Genomic DNA, 12,168 nt, shown 5'->3' with positions numbered 1-12,168 from the left:
TTAGAATCGCAGTGTAACTGCCTGTCTCAGAAGAGCACACTGAGTCAGCCCTTAACCCCAGTGTGCTGAAATTGTCAAAACGTGTTTTACAGCAGAAATAAACACGTTTTGGCAACTTTGGTCACCACCATGTAAGTTATAGGGCAGGAACAGCACAGTTTTCAAAACGTGTTTTTCAGCCCGAAATAAACGCGTTTTCTCAGCTCTTAGAATCGCAGTGTAACTGCCTGTCTCAGAAGAGCACACTGAGTCAGCCCTTAACCCCAGTGTGCTGAAATTGTCAAAACGTGTTTTTCAGCAGAAATAAACACGTTTTGGCAACTTTGGTCACCACCATGTAAGTTATAGGGCAGGAACAGCACAGTTTTCAAAACGTGTTTTTCAGCCCGAAATAAACGCGTTTTCTCAGCTCTTAGAATCGCAGTGTAACTGCCTGTCTCAGAAGAGCACACTGAGTCAGCCCTTAACCCCAGTGTGCTGAAATTGTCAAAACGTGTTTTTCAGCAGAAATAAACACGTTTTGGCAACTTTGGTCACCACCATGTAAGTTATAGGGCAGGAACAGCACAGTTTTCAAAACGTGTTTTTCAGCCCGAAATAAACGCGTTTTCTCAGCTCTTAGAATCGCAGTGTAACTGCCTGTCTCAGAAGAGCACACTGAGTCAGCCCTTAACCCCAGTGTGCTGAAATTGTCAAAACGTGTTTTTCAGCAGAAATAAACACGTTTTGGCAACTTTGGTCACCACCATGTAAGTTATAGGGCAGGAACAGCACAGTTTTCAAAACGTGTTTTTCAGCCCGAAATAAACGCGTTTTCTCAGCTCTTAGAATCGCAGTGTAACTGCCTGTCTCAGAAGAGCACACTGAGTCAGCCCTTAACCCCAGTGCGCTGAAATTGTCAAAACGTGTTTTTCAGCAGAAATAAACACGTTTTGGCAACTTTGGTCACCACCATGTAAGTTATAGGGCAGGAACAGCACAGTTTTCAAAACGTGTTTTTCAGCCCGAAATAAACGCGTTTTCTCAGCTCTTAGAATCGCAGTGTAACTGCCTGTCTCAGAAGAGCACACTGAGTCAGCCCTTAACCCCAGTGTGCTGAAATTGTCAAAACGTGTTTTACAGCAGAAATAAACACGTTTTGGCAACTTTGGTCACCACCATGTAAGTTATAGGGCAGGAACAGCACAGTTTTCAAAACGTGTTTTTCAGCCCGAAATAAACGCGTTTTCTCAGCCCTTAGAATCACAGTGTAACTGCCTGTCTCAGAAGAGCACAGTGAGTCAGCCCTTAACCCCAGTGTGCTGAAATTGTCAAAACGTGTTTTTCAGCAGAAATAAACACGTTTTGGCAACTTTGGTCACCACCAGGTAAGTTATATGGCAGGAACAGCACAGTTTTCAAAACGTGTTTTTCAGCCCGAAATAAACGCGTTTTCTCTGCCCTTAGAATCACAGTGTAACTGCCTGTCTCAGAAGAGCACAGTGAGTCAGCCCTTAACCCCAGTGTGCTGAAATTGTCAAAACGTGTTTTTCAGCAGAAATAAACACGTTTTGGCAACTTTGGTCACCACCATGTAAGTTATATGGCAGGAACAGCACAGTTTTCAAAACGTGTTTTTCAGCTCGAAATCAACGCGTTTTCTCAGCCCTTAGAATCGCAGTGTAACTGCCTGGCTCAGAAGAGCACACTGAGTCAGCACTTAACCCCAGTGTGCTGAAATTGTCAAAACGTGTTTTTCAGTAGAAATAAACACGTTTTGGCAACTTTGGTCACCACCATGTAAGTTATAGGGCAGGAACAGCACAGTTTTCAAAACGTGTTTTTCAGCCCGAAATAAACGCGTTTTCTCAGCTCTTAGAATCGCAGTGTAACTGCCTGTCTCAGAAGAGCACACTGAGTCAGCCCTTAACCCCAGTGTGCTGAAATTGTCAAAACGTGTTTTTCAGCAGAAATAAACACGTTTTGGCAACTTTGGTCACCACCATGTAAGTTATAGGGCAGGAACAGCACAGTTTTCAAAACGTGTTTTTCAGCCCGAAATAAACGCGTTTTCTCAGCCCTTAGAATCACAGTGTGACTGCCTGGCTCAGAAGAGCAAACTGAATCAGCCCTTAACCCCAGTGTGCTGAAATTGTCAAAACGTGTTTTTCAGCAGAAATAAACACGTTTTGGCAACTTTGGTCACCACCATGTAAGTTATAGGGCAGGAACAGCAAAGTTTTCAAAACGTGTTTTTCAGCCCGAAATAAACGCGTTTTCTCAGCTCTTAGAATCGCAGTGTAACTGCCTTTCTCAGAAGAGCACACTGAGTCAGCCCTTAACCCCAGTGTGCTGAAATTGTCAAAACGTGTGTTTCAGCAGAAATAAACACGTTTTGGCAACTTTGGTCACCACCATGTAAGTTATAGGGCAGGAACAGCACAGTTTTCAAAACGTGTTTTTCAGCCCGAAATAAACGCGTTTTCTCAGCCCTTAGAATCACAGTGTAACTGCCTGTCTCAGAAGAGCAAACTGAGTCAGCCCTTAACCCCAGTGTGCTGAAATTGTCAAAACGTGTTTTACAGCAGAAATAAACACGTTTTGGCAACTTTGGTCACCACCATGTAAGTTATAGGGCAGGAACAGCACAGTTTTCAAAACGTGTTTTTCAGCCCGAAATAAACGCGTTTTCTCAGCCCTTAGAATCACAGTGTAACTGCCTGGCTCAGAAGAGCAAACTGAGTCAGCCCTTAACCCCAGTGTGCTGAAATTGTCAAAACGTGTTTTACAGCAGAAATAAACACGTTTTGGCAACTTTGGTCACCACCATGTAAGTTATAGGGCAGGAACAGCACAGTTTTCAAAACGTGTTTTTCAGCCCGAAATAAACGCGTTTTCTCAGCCCTTAGAATCACAGTGTAACTGCCTGGCTCAGAAGAGCAAACTGAGTCAGCCCTTAACCCCAGTGTGCTGAAATTGTCAAAACGTGTTTTTCAGCAGAAATAAACACGTTTTGGCAACTTTGGTCACCACCATGTAAGTTATAGGGCAGGAACAGCACAGTTTTCAAAACGTGTTTTTCAGCCCGAAATAAACGCGTTTTCTCAGCCCTTAGAATCACAGTGTAACTGCCTGGCTCAGAAGAGCAAACTGAGTCAGCCCTTAACCCCAGTGTGCTGAAATTGTCAAAACGTGTTTTTCAGCAGAAATAAACACGTTTTGGCAACTTTGGTCACCACCATGTAAGTTATAGGGCAGGAACAGCACAGTTTTCAAAACGTGTTTTTCAGCCCGAAATAAACGCGTTTTCTCAGCCCTTAGAATCACAGTGTAACTGCCTGGCTCAGAAGAGCACACTGAGTCAGCCCTTAACCCCAGTGTGCTGAAATTGTCAAAACGTGTTTTACAGCAGAAATAAACACGTTTTGGCAACTTTGGTCACCACCATGTAAGTTATAGGGCAGGAACAGCACAGTTTTCAAAACGTGTTTTTCAGCCCGAAATAAACGCGTTTTCTCAGCCCTTAGAATCACAGTGTAAATGCCTGGCTCAGAAGAGCAAACTGAGTCAGCCCTTAACCCCAGTGTGCTGAAATTGTCAAAACGTGTTTTTCAGCAGAAATAAACACGTTTTGGCAACTTTGGTCACCACCATGTAAGTTATAGGGCAGGAACAGCACAGTTTTCAAAACGTGTTTTTCAGCCCGAAATAAACGCGTTTTCTCAGCTCTTAGAATCGCAGTGTAACTGCCTGTCTCAGAAGAGCACACTGAGTCAGCCCTTAACCCCAGTGTGCTGAAATTGTCAAAACGTGTTTTACAGCAGAAATAAACACGTTTTGGCAACTTTGGTCACCACCATGTAAGTTATAGGGCAGGAACAGCACAGTTTTCAAAACGTGTTTTTCAGCCCGAAATAAACGCGTTTTCTCAGCTCTTAGAATCGCAGTGTAACTGCCTGTCTCAGAAGAGCACACTGAGTCAGCCCTTAACCCCAGTGTGCTGAAATTGTCAAAACGTGTTTTTCAGCAGAAATAAACACGTTTTGGCAACTTTGGTCACCACCATGTAAGTTATAGGGCAGGAACAGCACAGTTTTCAAAACGTGTTTTTCAGCCCGAAATAAACGCGTTTTCTCAGCTCTTAGAATCGCAGTGTAACTGCCTGTCTCAGAAGAGCACACTGAGTCAGCCCTTAACCCCAGTGTGCTGAAATTGTCAAAACGTGTTTTTCAGCAGAAATAAACACGTTTTGGCAACTTTGGTCACCACCATGTAAGTTATAGGGCAGGAACAGCACAGTTTTCAAAACGTGTTTTTCAGCCCGAAATAAACGCGTTTTCTCAGCTCTTAGAATCGCAGTGTAACTGCCTGTCTCAGAAGAGCACACTGAGTCAGCCCTTAACCCCAGTGTGCTGAAATTGTCAAAACGTGTTTTTCAGCAGAAATAAACACGTTTTGGCAACTTTGGTCACCACCATGTAAGTTATAGGGCAGGAACAGCACAGTTTTCAAAACGTGTTTTTCAGCCCGAAATAAACGCGTTTTCTCAGCTCTTAGAATCGCAGTGTAACTGCCTGTCTCAGAAGAGCACACTGAGTCAGCCCTTAACCCCAGTGCGCTGAAATTGTCAAAACGTGTTTTTCAGCAGAAATAAACACGTTTTGGCAACTTTGGTCACCACCATGTAAGTTATAGGGCAGGAACAGCACAGTTTTCAAAACGTGTTTTTCAGCCCGAAATAAACGCGTTTTCTCAGCTCTTAGAATCGCAGTGTAACTGCCTGTCTCAGAAGAGCACACTGAGTCAGCCCTTAACCCCAGTGTGCTGAAATTGTCAAAACGTGTTTTACAGCAGAAATAAACACGTTTTGGCAACTTTGGTCACCACCATGTAAGTTATAGGGCAGGAACAGCACAGTTTTCAAAACGTGTTTTTCAGCCCGAAATAAACGCGTTTTCTCAGCGCTTAGAATCACAGTGTAAATGCCTGGCTCAGAAGAGCAAACTGAGTCAGCCCTTAACCCCAGTGTGCTGAAATTGTCAAAACGTGTTTTTCAGCAGAAATAAACACGTTTTGGCAACTTTGGTCACCACCATGTAAGTTATAGGGCAGGAACAGCACAGTTTTCAAAACGTGTTTTTCAGCCCGAAATAAACGCGTTTTCTCAGCTCTTAGAATCGCAGTGTAACTGCCTGTCTCAGAAGAGCACACTGAGTCAGCCCTTAACCCCAGTGTGCTGAAATTGTCAAAACGTGTTTTTCAGCAGAAATAAACACGTTTTGGCAACTTTGGTCACCACCATGTAAGTTATAGGGCAGGAACAGCACAGTTTTCAAAACGTGTTTTTCAGCCCGAAATAAACGCGTTTTCTCAGCTCTTAGAATCGCAGTGTAAATGCCTGTCTCAGAAGAGCACACTGAGTCAGCCCTTAACCCCAGTGTGCTGAAATTGTCAAAACGTGTTTTTCAGCAGAAATAAACACGTTTTGGCAACTTTGGTCACCACCATGTAAGGTATATGGCAGGAACAGCACAGTTTTCAAAACGTGTTTTTCAGCCCGAAATAAACGCGTTTTCTCAGCTCTTAGAATCGCAGTGAAACTGCCTGTCTCAGAAGAGCACACTGAGTCAGCCCTTAACCCCAGTGTGCTGAAATTGTCAAAACGTGTTTTACAGAAGAAATAAACACGTTTTGGCAACTTTGGTCAGCACCATGTAACTTATAGGGCAGGAACAGCACAGTTTTCAAAACGTGTTTTTCAGCCCGAAATAAACGCGTTTTCTCAGCCCTTAGAATCGCAGTGTAACTGCCTGTCTCAGAAGAGCACACTGAGTCAGCCCTTAACCCCAGTGTGCTGAAATTGTCAAAACGTGTTTTTCAGCAGAAATAAACACGTTTTGGCAACTTTGGTCACCACCATGGAAGTTATATGGCAGGAACAGCACAGTTTTCAAAACGTGTTTTTCAGCCCGAAATAAACGCGTTTTCTCAGCCCTTAGAATCACAGTGTAACTGCCTGTCTCAGAAGAGCACAGTGAGTCAGCCCTTAACCCCAGTGTGCTGAAATTGTCAAAACGTGTTTTTCAGCAGAAATAAACACGTTTTGGCAACTTTGGTCACCACCAGGTAAGTTATATGGCAGGAACAGCACAGTTTTCAAAACGTGTTTTTCAGCCCGAAATAAACGCGTTTTCTCTGCCCTTAGAATCACAGTGTAACTGCCTGTCTCAGAAGAGCACAGTGAGTCAGCCCTTAACCCCAGTGTGCTGAAATTGTCAAAACGTGTTTTTCAGCAGAAATAAACACGTTTTGGCAACTTTGGTCACCACCATGTAAGTTATATGGCAGGAACAGCACAGTTTTCAAAACGTGTTTTTCAGCTCGAAATCAACGCGTTTTCTCAGCCCTTAGAATCGCAGTGTAACTGCCTGGCTCAGAAGAGCACACTGAGTCAGCACTTAACCCCAGTGTGCTGAAATTGTCAAAACGTGTTTTTCAGCAGAAATAAACACGTTTTGGCAACTTTGGTCACCACCATGTAAGTTATAGGGCAGGAACAGCACAGTTTTCAAAACGTGTTTTTCAGCCCGAAATAAACGCGTTTTCTCAGCTCTTAGAATCGCAGTGTAACTGCCTGTCTCAGAAGAGCACACTGAGTCAGCCCTTAACCCCAGTGTGCTGAAATTGTCAAAACGTGTTTTTCAGCAGAAATAAACACGTTTTGGCAACTTTGGTCACCACCATGTAAGTTATAGGGCAGGAACAGCACAGTTTTCAAAACGTGTTTTTCAGCCCGAAATAAACGCGTTTTCTCAGCCCTTAGAATCACAGTGTAACTGCCTGGCTCAGAAGAGCAAACTGAGTCAGCCCTTAACCCCAGTGTGCTGAAATTGTCAAAACGTGTTTTTCAGCAGAAATAAACACGTTTTGGCAACTTTGGTCACCACCATGTAAGTTATAGGGCAGGAACAGCACAGTTTTCAAAACGTGTTTTTCAGCCCGAAATAAACGCGTTTTCTCAGCCCTTAGAATCGCAGTGTAACTGCCTGGCTCAGAAGAGCACACTGAGTCAGCCCTTAACCCCAGTGTGCTGAAATTGTCAAAACGTGTTTTACAGCAGAAATAAACACGTTTTGGCAACTTTGGTCACCACCATGTAAGTTATAGGGCAGGAACAGCACAGTTTTCAAAACGTGTTTTTCAGCCCGAAATAAACGCGTTTTCTCAGCCCTTAGAATCGCAGTGTAAATGCCTGGCTCAGAAGAGCAAACTGAGTCAGCCCTTAACCCCAGTGTGCTGAAATTGTCAAAACGTGTTTTTCAGCAGAAATAAACACGTTTTGGCAACTTTGGTCACCACCATGTAAGTTATAGGGCAGGAACAGCACAGTTTTCAAAACGTGTTTTTCAGCCCGAAATAAACGCGTTTTCTCAGCTCTTAGAATCGCAGTGTAACTGCCTGTCTCAGAAGAGCACACTGAGTCAGCCCTTAACCCCAGTGTGCTGAAATTGTCAAAACGTGTTTTTCAGCAGAAATAAACACGTTTTGGCAACTTTGGTCACCACCAGGTAAGTTATAGGGCAGGAACAGCACAGTTTTCAAAACGTGTTTTTCAGCCCGAAATAAACGCGTTTTCTCAGCCCTTAGAATCACAGTGTAAATGCCTGGCTCAGAAGAGCAAACTGAGTCAGCCCTTAACCCCAGTGTGCTGAAATTGTCAAAACGTGTTTTTCAGCAGAAATAAACACGTTTTGGCAACTTTGGTCACCACCATGTAAGTTATAGGGCAGGAACAGCACAGTTTTCAAAACGTGTTTTTCAGCCCGAAATAAACGCGTTTTCTCAGCTCTTAGAATCGCAGTGTAACTGCCTGTCTCAGAAGAGCACACTGAGTCAGCCCTTAACCCCAGTGTGCTGAAATTGTCAAAACGTGTTTTTCAGCAGAAATAAACACGTTTTGGCAACTTTGGTCACCACCATGTAAGTTATAGGGTAGGAACAGCACAGTTTTCAAAACGTGTTTTTCAGCCCGAAATAAACGCGTTTTCTCAGCTCTTAGAATCGCAGTGTAACTGCCTGTCTCAGAAGAGCACACTGAGTCAGCCCTTAACCCCAGTGTGCTGAAATTGTCAAAACGTGTTTTTCAGCAGAAATAAACACGTTTTGGCAACTTTGGTCACCACCATGTAAGTTATAGGGCAGGAACAGCACAGTTTTCAAAACGTGTTTTTCAGCCCGAAATAAACGCGTTTTCTCAGCTCTTAGAATCGCAGTGTAACTGCCTGTCTCAGAAGAGCACACTGAGTCAGCCCTTAACCCCAGTGTGCTGAAATTGTCAAAACGTGTTTTTCAGCAGAAATAAACACGTTTTGGCAACTTTGGTCACCACCATGTAAGTTATAGGGCAGGAACAGCACAGTTTTCAAAACGTGTTTTTCAGCCCGAAATAAACGCGTTTTCTCAGCCCTTAGAATCACAGTGTAACTGCCTGTCTCAGAAGAGCTCAGTGAGTCAGCCCTTAACCCCAGTGTGCTGAAATTGTCAAAACGTGTTTTTCAGCAGAAATAAACACGTTTTGGCAACTTTGGTCACCACCATGTAAGTTATATGGCAGGAACAGCACAGTTTTCAAAACGTGTTTTTCAGCCTGAAATAAACGCGTTTTCTCAGCTCTTAGAGTCGCAGTGTAACTGCCTGTCTCAGAAGAGCACAGTGAGTCAGCCCTTAACCCCAGTGTGCTGAAATTGTCAAAACGTGTTTTACAGCAGAAATAAACACGTTTTGGCAACTTTGGTCACCACCATGTAAGTTATATGGCAGGAACAGCACAGTTTTCAAAACGTGTTTTTCAGCCCGAAATAAACGCGTTTTCTCAGCTCTTAGAATCGCAGTGTAACTGCCTGTCTCAGAAGAGCACAGTGAGTCAGCCCTTAACCCCAGTGTGCTGAAATTGTCAAAACGTGTTTTACAGCAGAAATAAACACGTTTTGGCAACTTTGGTCACCACCATGTAAGTTATATGGCATGAACAGCACAGTTTTCAAAACGTGTTTTTCAGCCCGAAATAAACGCGTTTTCTCAGCTCTTAGAATCGCAGTGTAACTGCCTGGCTCAGAAGAGCACAGTGAGTCAGCCCTTAACCCCAGTGTGCTGAAATTGTCAAAACGTGTTTTACAGCAGAAATAAACACGTTTTGGCAACTTTGGTCACCACCATGTAACTTATAGGGCAGGAACAGCACAGTTTTCAAAACGTGTTTTTCAGCCCGAAATAAACGCGTTTTCTCAGCCCTTAGAATCGCAGTGTAACTGCCTGTCTCAGAAGAGCACACTGAGTCAGCCCTTAACCCCAGTGTGCTGAAATTGTCAAAACGTGTTTTACAGCAGAAATAAACACGTTTTGGCAACTTTGGTCACCACCATGTAAGTTATAGGGCAGGAACAGCACAGTTTTCAAAACGTGTTTTTCAGCCCGAAATAAACGCGTTTTCTCAGCCCTTAGAATCACAGTGTAACTGCCTGGCTCAGAAGAGCAAACTGAGTCAGCCCTTAACCCCAGTGTGCTGAAATTGTCAAAACGTGTTTTTCAGCAGAAATAAACACGTTTTGGCAACTTTGGTCACCACCATGTAAGTTATAGGGCAGGAACAGCACAGTTTTCAAAACGTGTTTTTCAGCCCGAAATAAACGCGTTTTCTCAGCTCTTAGAATCGCAGTGTAACTGCCTGTCTCAGAAGAGCACACTGAGTCAGCCCTTAACCCCAGTGTGCTGAAATTGTCAAAACGTGTTTTACAGCAGAAATAAACACGTTTTGGCAACTTTGGTCACCACCATGTAAGTTATAGGGCAGGAACAGCACAGTTTTCAAAACGTGTTTTTCAGCCCGAAATAAACGCGTTTTTTCAGCTCTTAGAATCGCAGTGTAACTGCCTGTCTCAGAAGAGCACACTGAGTCAGCCCTTAACCCCAGTGTGCTGAAATTGTCAAAACGTGTTTTTCAGCAGAAATAAACACGTTTTGGCAACTTTGGTCACCACCATGTAAGTTATAGGGCAGGAACAGCACAGTTTTCAAAACGTGTTTTTCAGCCCGAAATAAACGCGTTTTCTCAGCTCTTAGAATCGCAGTGTAACTGCCTGTCTCAGAAGAGCACACTGAGTCAGCCCTTAACCCCAGTGTGCTGAAATTGTCAAAACGTGTTTTACAGCAGAAATAAACACGTTTTGGCAACTTTGGTCAGCACCATGTAACTTATAGGGCAGGAACAGCACAGTTTTCAAAACGTGTTTTTCAGCCCGAAATAAACGCGTTTTCTCAGCTCTTAGAATCGCAGTGTAACTGCCTGTCTCAGAAGAGCACACTGAGTCAGCCCTTAACCCCAGTGTGCTGAAATTGTCAAAACGTGTTTTACAGCAGAAATAAACACGTTTTGGCAACTTTGGTCAGCACCATGTAACTTATAGGGCAGGAACAGCACAGTTTTCAAAACGTGTTTTTCAGCCCGAAATAAACGCGTTTTCTCAGCCCTTAGAATCACAGTGTAACTGCCTGTCTCAGAAGAGCACAGTGAGTCAGCCCTTAACCCCAGTGTGCTGAAATTGTCAAAACGTGTTTTTCAGCAGAAATAAACACGTTTTGGCAACTTTGGTCACCACCATGTAAGTTATATGGCAGGAACAGCACAGTTTTCAAAACGTGTTTTTCAGCCCGAAATAAACGCGTTTTCTCAGCTCTTAGAATCGCAGTGTAACTGCCTGTCTCAGAAGAGCACAGTGAGTCAGCCCTTAACCCCAGTGTGCTGAAATTGTCAAAACGTGTTTTACAGCAGAAATAAACACGTTTTGGCAACTTTGGTCACCACCATGTAAGTTATATGGCATGAACAGCACAGTTTTCAAAACGTGTTTTTCAGCCCGAAATAAACGCGTTTTCTCAGCCCTTAGAATCGCAGTGTAACTGCCTGTCTCAGAAGAGCACAGTGAGTCAGCCCTTAACCCCAGTGTGCTGAAATTGTCAAAACGTGTTTTACAGCAGAAATAAACACGTTTTGGCAACTTTGGTCACCACCATGTAAGTTATATGGCATGAACAGCACAGTTTTCAAAACGTGTTTTTCAGCCCGAAATAAACGCGTTTTCTCAGCCCTTAGAATCGCAGTGTAACTGCCTGGCTCAGAAGAGCACAGTGAGTCAGCCCTTAACCCCAGTGTGCTGAAATTGTCAAAACGTGTTTTACAGCAGAAATAAACACGTTTTGGCAACTTTGGTCACCACCATGTAAGTTATATGGCAGGAACAGCACAGTTTTCAAAACGTGTTTTTCAGCCCGAAATAAACGCGTTTTCTCAGCTCTTAGAATCGCAGTGTAACTGCCTGTCTCAGAAGAGCACAGTGAGTCAGCCCTTAACCCCAGTGTGCTGAAATTGTCAAAACGTGTTTTACAGCAGAAATAAACACGTTTTGGCAACTTTGGTCACCACCATGTAAGTTATATGGCATGAACAGCACAGTTTTCAAAACGTGTTTTTCAGCCCGAAATAAACGCGTTTTCTCAGCTCTTAGAATCGCAGTGTAACTGCCTGGCTCAGAAGAGCACAGTGAGTCAGCCCTTAACCCCAGTGTGCTGAAATTGTCAAAACGTGTTTTACAGCAGAAATAAACACGTTTTGGCAACTTTGGTCACCACCATGTAACTTATAGGGCAGGAACAGCACAGTTTTCAAAACGTGTTTTTCAGCCCGAAATAAACGCGTTTTCTCAGCCCTTAGAATCACAGTGTAACTGCCTGTCTCAGAAGAGCATACTGAGTCAGCCCTTAACCCCAGTGTGCTGAAATTGTCAAAACGTGTTTTACAGCAGAAATAAACACGTTTTGGCAACTTTGGTCACCACCATGTAAGTTATAGGGCAGGAACAGCACAGTTTTCAAAACGTGTTTTTCAGCCCGAAATAAACGCGTTTTCTCAGCCCTTAGAATCACAGTGTAACTGCCTGGCTCAGAAGAGCAAACTGAGTCAGCCCTTAACCCCAGTGTGCTGAAATTGTCAAAACGTGTTTTTCAGCAGAAATAAACACGTTTTGGCAACTTTGGTCACCACCATGTAAGTTATAGGGCAGGAACAGCACAGTTTTCAAAACGTGTTTTTCAGCCCGAAATAAACGCGTTTTCTCAGCCCTTAGAATCACAGTG

Source organism: Atractosteus spatula, chromosome 3 (assembly GCF_055471065.1).
Source record: "Atractosteus spatula isolate fAtrSpa1 chromosome 3, fAtrSpa1.hap1, whole genome shotgun sequence".
NCBI classification, from domain to species: domain Eukaryota; kingdom Metazoa; phylum Chordata; class Actinopteri; order Semionotiformes; family Lepisosteidae; genus Atractosteus; species Atractosteus spatula.
This window is presented reverse-complemented; position numbering follows the sequence as displayed.